The sequence below is a fragment of the Mus pahari genome, chromosome 7 (genome assembly GCF_900095145.1).
Source record: "Mus pahari chromosome 7, PAHARI_EIJ_v1.1, whole genome shotgun sequence".
Taxonomy (NCBI): domain Eukaryota; kingdom Metazoa; phylum Chordata; class Mammalia; order Rodentia; family Muridae; genus Mus; species Mus pahari.
Genome location: NC_034596.1, coordinates 5276321 through 5287301, shown reverse-complemented (window position 1 = coordinate 5287301; position 10981 = coordinate 5276321).

Sequence of the window (10981 nt, the reverse complement as noted above, 5' to 3'; positions counted from 1 at the left end):
GGTGGGTAGGGGAACAGAGGTGGGGGGAGGGGTATGGGAAACTTTCGGGATAGCATTTGAAATGTAAATAAAGAAAATAATAATAAAAAAAAAGAAAGTGAAAATTAAATAATAATAATAATAATGATACTTTGAAAACCTCCAAAAATAAACGGTAGATGTTGTTTTGGACTTCAGATTTGGCAAAGACTTCTTAAGTAGAATACAAAAGGCAGAAACTTGAAAATATGAACAAATTGATATCTATACATTTATAAATGTTCTTTCTGTAAAACAGGCTGTAGACAAAGAAAGGAGAAGCCACAGCATGCAGGAGTATTTCTAAAAACCATGTCTATTGGGCTGGAAAAGTGGTCTAGCACTTAAAGGGTTTGCTTGGCACATAACAATATAACTTACATGTTCTACGTATTTTCTTAAAAGAAATAAAATGACACATCCATTCAAAATTTGAAACATTAACTACTCATTTCCTCTCATCGTTGCAAATTAGAAGCCATATAACTGACCACAAACACATGTACAAGATACAATCGCTAATGCACCAAGTAAGTGGAGTACCACCCAGCTCAGGAAGGAATTGCTGATACACTTCAATGAGATAAAGACATAATGGCAGGTGAAGATAGGAAGCAAGAACAAAGAATAAGAAGGTTTCATCTACATAAAGCTTTTGAGCATATAAACTAATTTACCATGATAGAAATAAAATCTGGGGAGGGATGGGAATGAGTGAAGAAGGCAATGGAGTCAGGAAAGAGGGATTAAATTTGTCAAAATGCATCAAATCTCATGCTCAAAATATGTGCACTTTAGTGTATGAAATTTCTATTTAATACAGCTAACAAAATTGATAGGAAGAAATCCCTTGGTTTTAATGAAAACATATACCTCAATGTTAACACTCCCAGCTTAAGGTCTGGGGGATGACTAAGTGCTTCTTTTGTAATCATGAGAACCTGAGTTTGATCCCCAAAGCACATCTGTAAAAGTCAGGGATGTGGTGTGTTCTTAGAATCTCATCAGTAGACAGCACAGGAGGATTACTGAATCTTCCTGGCCATGTGTCCGTCATCATTACTGAATTCCAATCCAGTGAGAGACCCCAGGTTAAAGGAGGGGAAACGTGAGGTTGTCTCTGAGGTTGTCCTCAACTTCCACACACTCCTGCACAATATGAACATGAATACATACTATCTCACATACACATGCATACATTTGTAAAAATACCTAGTTGATCTGAAAGAAAAGGAAAAATATTTAGCTAGTAGGGACCTTATATCAGTGTCAAGAACAGATATTCTCTTCATCCTTTCTATCTCCATCCTTGACAGGAAGACTGATTACCCCATTGGCAGCATGAAATGAATTGTAAGGAAATCAAGTATACTTAGTAAGTTGTTTTGCACCTCAAGCTTAAAGGAGGGTTTATTTAGTGCAGTCTATAAATTAAAGAACCCTTTGTTACTTTATTTTAATTTAATCTTTTATTTAAGTTTTATCATCACACCTGTACAGGATCCTGATTAGTTCCTGGGTAAGATGACAGAGTGAATGGCTGGTTATACTCTGGACAACAAACAAAAGACAAAGATATTATCTACCCACCAGCTACTTCCTAAATGCCCATTCAAAATCCTAGTACAGAGAATCACTAGTAAGAGCCTGCCACCCACACACGAGGGACTCTTCATTGACAGTTGATAGCTTCTAGGAGAGGGAAAGTCTGTTTTCCTTAAGAATATAATTTTTAGGGAACCAGTCATGCTCCAGAGATACACACCCAAAAATATAAGCAGCACAAATTCAACTTGATTAGTTTGAAAATAATGAGAACAAAAAATTGGGTTGATAGAGAGGTGGGAGTGGGTCTCAGAGAGGTTGGGAGAGCTAAATATGATCAAAATATACTATATAAAAGTCTCAAATAACTAGGTTCTTAAAAAAGAAAATATAATTTAATAAGAGATAGATAGTGGAGGAACTGAAGCGCAGCCTAGGAAAGGATCCTTCCAGTTTCCATCTACATTCAGAGCTGATGCCATGTCACAGCACTCCATAACCAAGTACCAATGGGAGAGAGCTGATCATCCAGAAGTGTTGGCACACCTACGAGCACAGGTAACATCAGCATTTCTGCTCAAATTCCTGGACCAAGAGGGACCAGGCCAGATTCATCAGGACACAAGAACTAAGGACCAACCAGGGAGAGGATCCTTCAGGTTTCCATCTGCACACTGGAGCTGACCCGGTGCCACAGTTCTCCAGACTCAAATTGATCTCGGAGAAAACTGATTTCTCAGGAATACTGACACACAGGCTTTCAGGAGGGACAAGCCACAATCAAAGACATCAATAACAGTTGACACCAGAAATATTCAGATGGCAAGAGTCAAGGGCAAGAACATAAGCAACAGAAACCAAGGTTACTTGGCATCATCAGAACCCAGTTCTCCCACCACAACGAGCCCTGGATACCCCAACACACTAAAAAAGCAAGATTCTTATTTAAAGTCACATCTTATGATGATAATAGAGGACTATAAGAAGGACATAAATCACTCCCTTAAAGAAATACAGGAGAACACAGGTAAACTAGAAGGCATTAAAGAGGAAACACAAAAATCCCTTAAAGAATTATAGGAAAACACCACCAAATAGGTGAAAGAATTGAATAAAACCATCTAGTATCTAAAAATGGAAATAGAAACAATAAAGAAATCACAAAGGGAGACAACCGTGGAGATAGGAAATCTAGGAAAGAAATCAGGGGACATAGATGCAAGCATCACCAACAGAATACAAGAGATATAAGAGAGAATCTCAGGTGCAGAAGATACCATAGAAAACATTGACACAAGAGTAGTCAAAGAAAATGCAAAAAGATCATAACCCAAAATATCCAGGAAATCCAGGACACAAAGAAAAGACCAAACCTAAGGATAATAGGTATCGAAGAGAGTGAAGATTCACAACTTAAAGAGCCAGTAAATATCTTCAACAAAATTATAGAAGAAAACTTCCCCAACCTAAAGAAAGAGATGCCCGTAAACATACAAGAAGCCTACAGAACTCCAAGTAGACTGGACCAGAAAAGAAATTCCTTCAATCACATAATAGTCAAAATACCAAATGCACTAAACAAACAAAGAATATGAAATGCAGTAAGGAAAAAAGGTCAAGTTATGTATAAAGGCAGACCTATCAGACTTCTCAGCAGAGACTATGAAAGCTAGAAAATCCTGGGCAGATGTTATATAGACACTAAGAGAACACAAATGCCACCCCAGGCTACAATACCCAGAAAAACTTTCAATTCCCATAGATGAAGAAACCAAGATATTCCATGACAAAAACAAATTTACACAATATCTTTCTACAAATCCAGCCCTACAAAGGATAATAGACACAAAACTCCAACACAAGGAGGGAAACTACACCCTAGAAAAAGCAAGAAAATAATCTTCTTTCAACAAATATAAAAGAAGATAGCTACATAAACATAATTCTACCTCTAACAACAAAATTAACAGGAAGCAACAATCACTATTCCTTAATATCTATTGACATCAATGGACTCAATTCCCCAATTGAGAAATCTGGATATATAAACAGGACCCAGCATTTTGCTGCATACAGAAAATACAACTCAGTGTCAAAAGACAGACAAAAACCTCAGGGTAAATGGCTAGAAATCAATTTTCCAAGCAAATGGTCTGAAGAAACAAGCTGGAGTAGCCATTCTAATATCAGATAAAATCAACTTTTAACCAAAAGTTATCAAAAAATATAAGGACACTTGATACTTAACAAAGGAAAAATCTACCAAGAAGAAGTCTCAATTCTGAACACCTATGCTCCAAATGAAAGGGCACCTACATTCATAAAAGAAACTTTACTAAAGCTCAAAGCACCCACTGCACCACACACAATAATAGTGGGAGATTTCACCACTCCACTCTCATCAATGGACAGATCCTGGAAATAGAAACTGAGAGGAAGGGGTCTGTAACCCTATAGGTGGAACAACAATATGAACTAACCAGTACCCCCAGAGCTCGTGTCTCTAGCTGCATAGGTAGCAGAAGATGGCCTAGTCAGCCATCATTGGGAAGAGAGGCCCCTTGGTCTTGCAAACTTTATATGCCCCAGTACAGGGGAATGCCAGGGTCAAGAAGTGGGAATGGGTGGGTAGGGGAGCAGGGCAGGGGGAGGGTGTAGTGAACTTTCGGGATAGCATTTTAAATGTAAATAAAGAAAATATCTAATAAAAATTAATAAAAAAAAAAGAAACTAAACAGAGACACAGTAAAACTAACAAAAGTGATGGACCAAATGGATTTAACAGATATCTATAGAACATTTCATCCTAAAACAAAAGAACATACCTTCATCTCAGCACCTCATGGTACCTTCTCCAAAATTGACCATATAATCACTCACAAAACAAGCCTCAACTGATACAAGAAGATTGAAATAATCCCATGCATTCTATCAGATCACCACAGACTAAGGCTGGTCTTCAATAACAACAAAAACAACATAAAGCCCACATACGCATGGAAGTTGAACACCCCCCTACTCAATGATAACTTGAGCAAGGAAGAAAGAAAGAAATTAAAGACCTTTTAGAATTTAATGAAAACAAAGTCCCAACATTCCCAAACTTATGGCACACAATGAAAGTACTGCTAAGAGGAAAAGTCACAGAAACTGGAGAGAGCTTACACTAGTAGCTTAAAAACACACCTGAGAGCTCTAGAACAAAAAGAAGTGAATACACCCAAGAGAAGTAGAGGGCAGGAAATAATCAAACTCGGGGCTGAAATTAACCAAGTAGAAACAAAAAGAACTATACAAAGAATTAACAAAACCAGGAGCTGGCTCTTTGAGAAAGTCTTTCTTTCTTTCTTTCTTTCTTTCTTTCTTTCTTTCTTTCTTTCTTTCTTTCTTTCTTTCTTTCTTTTCTTTCTTCCTTTCTTTCTTCCTTTCTTCCTTTCTTCTTTTCTTTCTTTCTTTCTTTCTTTCTTTCTTTCTTTCTTCCTTTCTTTTCTTTCTTTTTTTCTTTCTTTCCTTCCTTTATTTCTTCCTTCCTTTCTCTCTCTCTCTCTCCTTCCTTCCTTCCTTCCTTCCTTCCTTCCTTCCTTCCTTCCTTTCTTTCATTCTTTTTTTTAAATCAAATATAGTCTGAGAAAGGAACCTTTGGTTCAGAAAATGTCTCCATCAGATTGTCTAGTAGGCAAAAGATCATTGAATATTTTCTTGACTGATGATTTACTATCACAAGTGCCATCCCTAAACAGCTGGAATAAGAAATCAGTCTGTAGAAGACAGTAATTCTATTCCTTCATGACCTCTTCTTCAGTGCCTGCCTCCAAGTTCCTGTTTGATTTCCAGTCCTGACTACCCTTCGTAATGTGCTATAAGATATAAGATAAAATAAACTCTTTCCTCTCCAAATAAAAAGGAAAGATGAAAGAAATAGTGAAGAAAACAAAACGACGGTGGAAAGAAGAAATGCAATAGGTAAAATGAATAAATAGTTCAATGGGAAGTTGTCACCAATAGAAGGGATCATGTGGAAGATAGACAATAAGACAACCAGATTATTTATACTTATCAGGGTATAAATCCAAAAAAGAGGAATTAAATCATTTAGTCAAAGTCAATGACAAAATATAGTAACATGAATAAACTGAACATGCAAAAACTCTAGGACTCTATGAAAATGCAAAACCTATGTACAGGATTACAATAAGGGAAGGAATTTCATGTAAAATGCATAAAATATTTGTTCCATTTGCAGGAGCTGTATGTGTCTACACATGATCTTCACAAGATCATGCTATGCTGTTCAACCTTCCAGCATGAAGAGGAGATAGATATACCTCATGAACCTGCATCCCTAATGAAGGAGTTATTGACACTAACTGGCCTCTCAGTTAGGGAGAATTGGTTTCAGCAGCATGGCCCCTAGAATGTCTACCATACTCCAGTAGATGGCTCCTGTAATAATATAAATAAATATCTTGGAAGCACAAATTGGACTATGTAGATTATTAAAATAAAAGATAAAACACAAAATTGGGGTTAAGGTGGAATTGGATCTACAAAGCATTATGGGGGGGGATGTAATCAGAATTCTTTATATGAAATTCTAAGTTAATAAAACATTATCTGCTTTGAAAGATACACTCCACAGCAGAAGAGAAGATGTCCATCCACCATGACGGCTGAATCCACTACAGTGTGGTACTCTATAGTAGAGCCATGGTGAGTTTATTGGTTCAGTGCACTAAATACTTTATGCTGCCAACAATTATCCATTATTTAACTATTATTTAACTATGTATTCCTTGGGATAAGCATTCTGCAAATAGCTTCTCCGATATGGTGAGATATGACAGTGCATATTGCTTTTTTCATCTTCAAAATTTTAAGCTGAGAGAATACTGTATAAAAATAATGAATTCATGTAAACTCTGTATTTCTGGATTCACACTATAGAATGAGTAAATATATCATTTCTTGAAAGAAATCCCCACTTCAGTTCACTGAAAAAAATGCCTATAAACAATTACAAATTCCTTCCCTATCAGTAAATACTTTTAACGTTGAGATTGTGATCTTCAGAGAACTTGAAAAGTCATTTATTCCAAGAAAAAGAAAGCAAACAAACAAAAACTAACAAACAAAAAAGCATGGAATGCTTAACAAACCAGAAAGCAAGAAAATAAGCAAAAGCTACAGGTCTCACATCCCAGTTGCTAAGGAGCCAACTTAAGGAAGATCCTGCTGGTAACGATGGCACAGTTTGACTGTAACTTAGTATTATAACTGCAGTGCATTGAACATATGAAATAACATAAGTGTGAGTCCCAGGGGAAAACTCCTATTTGTCACCTTAGAGGTTGCTTGAGAATAATTCCTCATACTGAAATCAAGGAAAATGGAACCCAAGTGTTGAGCCCAGTATTAAACCTTAACACTGTTTTTTTTCACAATTTAATAAAATATGGATGTAGAGATGGGCAGCAAGAGCTGCTGAGACCATAGTCATAGTGACATTTAACTTCCTGGTGAAAGCAGGTTATGACACAGTAGCAAATATTCTTGTTAGAAACTGAAACATAATTAAGTCAAGACTCTGTACTTGTCTATACATTGATAAGCCATCTGACTAAACACAATGTTAAAATATACTACATAGATTCCAATGGCAAAATATAAACCACAGGGAACTCTCCAGGGCACACACTATAACTTTTCCCAAATAAAATAAGAGTAAAAGAGAAATGAAATAAAATTGGAATAAACATAAGAGAGGAGAAATTGATAAAATATTCTCAAAATGAACATCAAGCACTTGCTAACACAGTAGATGAAATATTCTAGATCCTAGTTCAAGCAAAACTTCTTAAAATATAATTCAGAAAATATAAGTAGTGCTGATCATTAATAATATTAAACTATGATATTAATTTGCATGTAATTAAAAGTAATAATTATATATTTAAATGCCATGTTTCACAATTGCCAGAAATTGTATGGATAGTGGAAATAAAAGAGTATCTGATATTTGCTTACAATTATGATGAAGCAATATGGGGCATAGTTAAACCATGATGGTTATGCCTGATCATTGTTGAGGTTGAGTGCTAGGTACGTAAGTTTCTTACATTATTTTATCCATCATTTTATGTTTAAATTTTCATGATAAAATGAATAAGAGATTAAGCTAAACCCAACTCTAACTCATAAAGCAGAATTAAGAAAATGATATTCTACTATAAAAAAAATGCCCCTATCACCTGCTTAGAAGGAAACAGTTTCTTCAATGCTTTTAAAATAGCTACTTATAAATCATTCAATATTAAACATGGGGCAGGAAGAAGGCAACGAATAAATGTAAATGACAAGCGCCTACATGAACTGGAAATTGAACATAAATGAAGTATAACTGCCTCTGAAATGATAATTCAAGTTTATGGTAAAGTGGCTTTGGATTAACAAACAGCACCTCGGGATCAGAACTATTTTGCAAAGCAAAGTACACTAGCAAACAAATATGTGAAAGATGTTTACCCTTTAGGAAAAGGAAGGCATAGGTAATTGTAACCAAGCTCCCAGCCTATTTGTAAACAGTGATAGTGTATCTCCACTGCCTCTTGGATCATGGTCTAAATATTTGGCATCTTTAATGTCTTTCAGAGATATTAAATGTTGCAGGCGTGTGAGAAAGGTCATATATCATTCCTGATTTGTTGCCAGCATCACTGGCCAACGTGCACTTGTGCACAGCTATCTTTAATAAACTACTAGCTTTCCTGTGTGTTATATGGCTTCTCCCACTTTGAATAATTTATTGCCCCCCACATTATTGGCACCACTTCTGAAAGATGTGAGTAGAAAAGAGATTCTAATATATCACATTAAAAAATAAGTCAGAGAAAACTCTAAATCAGTATGTTATTTTAAACACCTTCTGCTCATTAGGGAGCAAATGTATGAATCCAAAGTAAAAATGCCTCCCCAACCTGTAGAGTGAAGCAAAGAGTGATGGAAATGACTGTTGGTGACCCGCGGTTCTGATACTGTTTCATATGTATTCTGAACTACACTGAGCTAAGCCACATTGTCTCATAAATTTCATCTGTACTCAATTTCATTTTATAAGAGCATGGCGAAGTCAATCTATACCCCCACACACACACCTGACAGACTAATGTCACATGTAAACAATTCATCTTGATTGTCTACTTGACAAGATTGGCAGTTACCATGGAAACAAATCCCTGGACTTGCCTGTGAAGGATTACCTAGATTAAGTTAACCAAGGTGGGAAGACCCCCCCCAACTGTGAGCAGCATTTCACCATGCACTGGGGTTACAGGTGGAATAAAAAGAGAGAAGGGAGCTCAGGAACTTCACCCCAATTGATCCCTGATTCCTATCTGTAGATACCATGTGACCAGTAACAGCTTCTTACCACAGTGCCTTTCTTTTTATGCTGGACTGTGCACCTTTGAACTGTAGACTGAACTAAGCCCTCCCTTCCTTGACTTGCTTTTGACAGGTCTTAGTCATAACAATAAGACAAGTAAGTAATATGTTCTTGTAATTGATGCTCTGATTAGAATTGTTTGAGAACTATATGCTGGGGCTCATTGACCACCCCTCTCCACACACACACCAGTTCCACCAAGGTTCTAGATACATAAACTATCCCATAAAGAACCACAGTAGGTTCAACGTTCACTATGGTTAGGCATTCAGTTCAATGTAACTGTGAGAGAATTAAAGCTTCTGGTATTAGGGCTGCCTAAACTGATAGGTGAGAAAATCTTGGCTTGCGGTTGTTCCTATGTGTTCACCTTGCCATTATTGTCAAAAAGCCAACCTTTTTCAAACCTTTATAGTTTTGAAAGCTTTTAGGAGCTTAAGAGAGATATGAAACCACTCCACATAAAAAGAATGATGTTAAACAAAATATTACATACCATGTTGAGGTTTGTTTTGTTGTGATTTGGTTTGGTTTGGTTTGGTTTGGTTTGGTTTGGTTTGGTTTGGTTTGGTTTGGTTTGATTTGGTTTGGTTTGAACACAAAATATGCAAAGAGTGGCTCTTCCATTTGGAGGAGTCTTTAAGTATCATCTAGAGTCCTTGACTAATGATTCCATTTTATGGATGATTTTTTTTGTAAATAAAAATTTAAAGTTATTTTAAATAATTCTACCCTAAAATCTCTAATGATTCATAACCCAGCAAAATGGCCTGGATTTATCAAAAGTGAAATCATTGCATATGACCTTGGCTTGGTTTCCCAGAGAACTTGCAGAAGGGACAAGCACCCATTTCTCATTTGGGCATCCACAGCATGTGCCAAATCTCTTTCTGGAGTATTTACCCAGCTTGTGGCCTACCACTTCACATTCCAGTTGTCCAATCCACGGTATTTGGACATGATGTTCTGTTTCTCCTCACACTCCAGAGAGTTTGCTGGTATCTCAGGCCTTGCTCATCTCTCTTAACCTAATGCCTATAAGATGGTGAACAGCTACACACACAGTGGATTCTGCCACATGCTGTTAGTTTCACTGTTTGTGAGTGTCCTTTTTATTTCTGAAAATAAACTGTGAGATTCTAGACCAAAGCTACCTGGACAAATCTACTTTCTCGTTCTTTCCAGAATGTATACTCTACTCAACAAATAGCCACAGACTGAAAGCCCATTTACGTTTCCTGTCTGTAATGATATTATCATGCCTTTGAGAAACAGTGAGATGCCCATGAGGTGATACAAAGACCTAATAGGAAAGGACAGCTAGGAATTAAAGAGTTGGCACTGTCCAACACATAAGGCCTGAAATGGCAAGCCTGAAATGGTATATTTTACCAAAAAAAAAAAAAATGATTTTAAAGGAAACTACAAGATTACAATCACACATTGAAAATACTAACAAGAGAAAATGGTTTGCAAATGTATTTTTAAAAGGTCTACGACCTTATTTTTTTAATCATCTTTTTCCAAAACTGAAAAGGTTTTGTGTTACAAAAACTGTTTTAAAAACATTTTGTGAGAAGTGTTTTAAAAACATACAGATTATGCCAAATGAGATATGGTTGCAATTATCCATCACCCACCCTAGTCTCCCCCAAATGGCTCATTGTCACCCTAGAAAGTAGCAGTTCCTTTCCTTTGTTATGAGTATCCTCAGCTGCCTTTGGATTAAACAAGGGGTCAGTGCCACTAGAGAATATAGAGTCAATTGCAAATTCTCAGCCTCAGAGTCTAATTAGTGGTAGTGTATGAAATGCCTTCCTTAATTACTTCAGAGTCATTGGGGTATTTCATTAGTCTCAGTTTTTATCTTGTAACTTCATTCATAAAATATGTTCCTTATCAATTAGCTCCAGTGGGAACTGATCACGGGCCCCGCGCATCCTGCTCTCTGTGTGATCTCTCAGCCCTGAAGAAGAA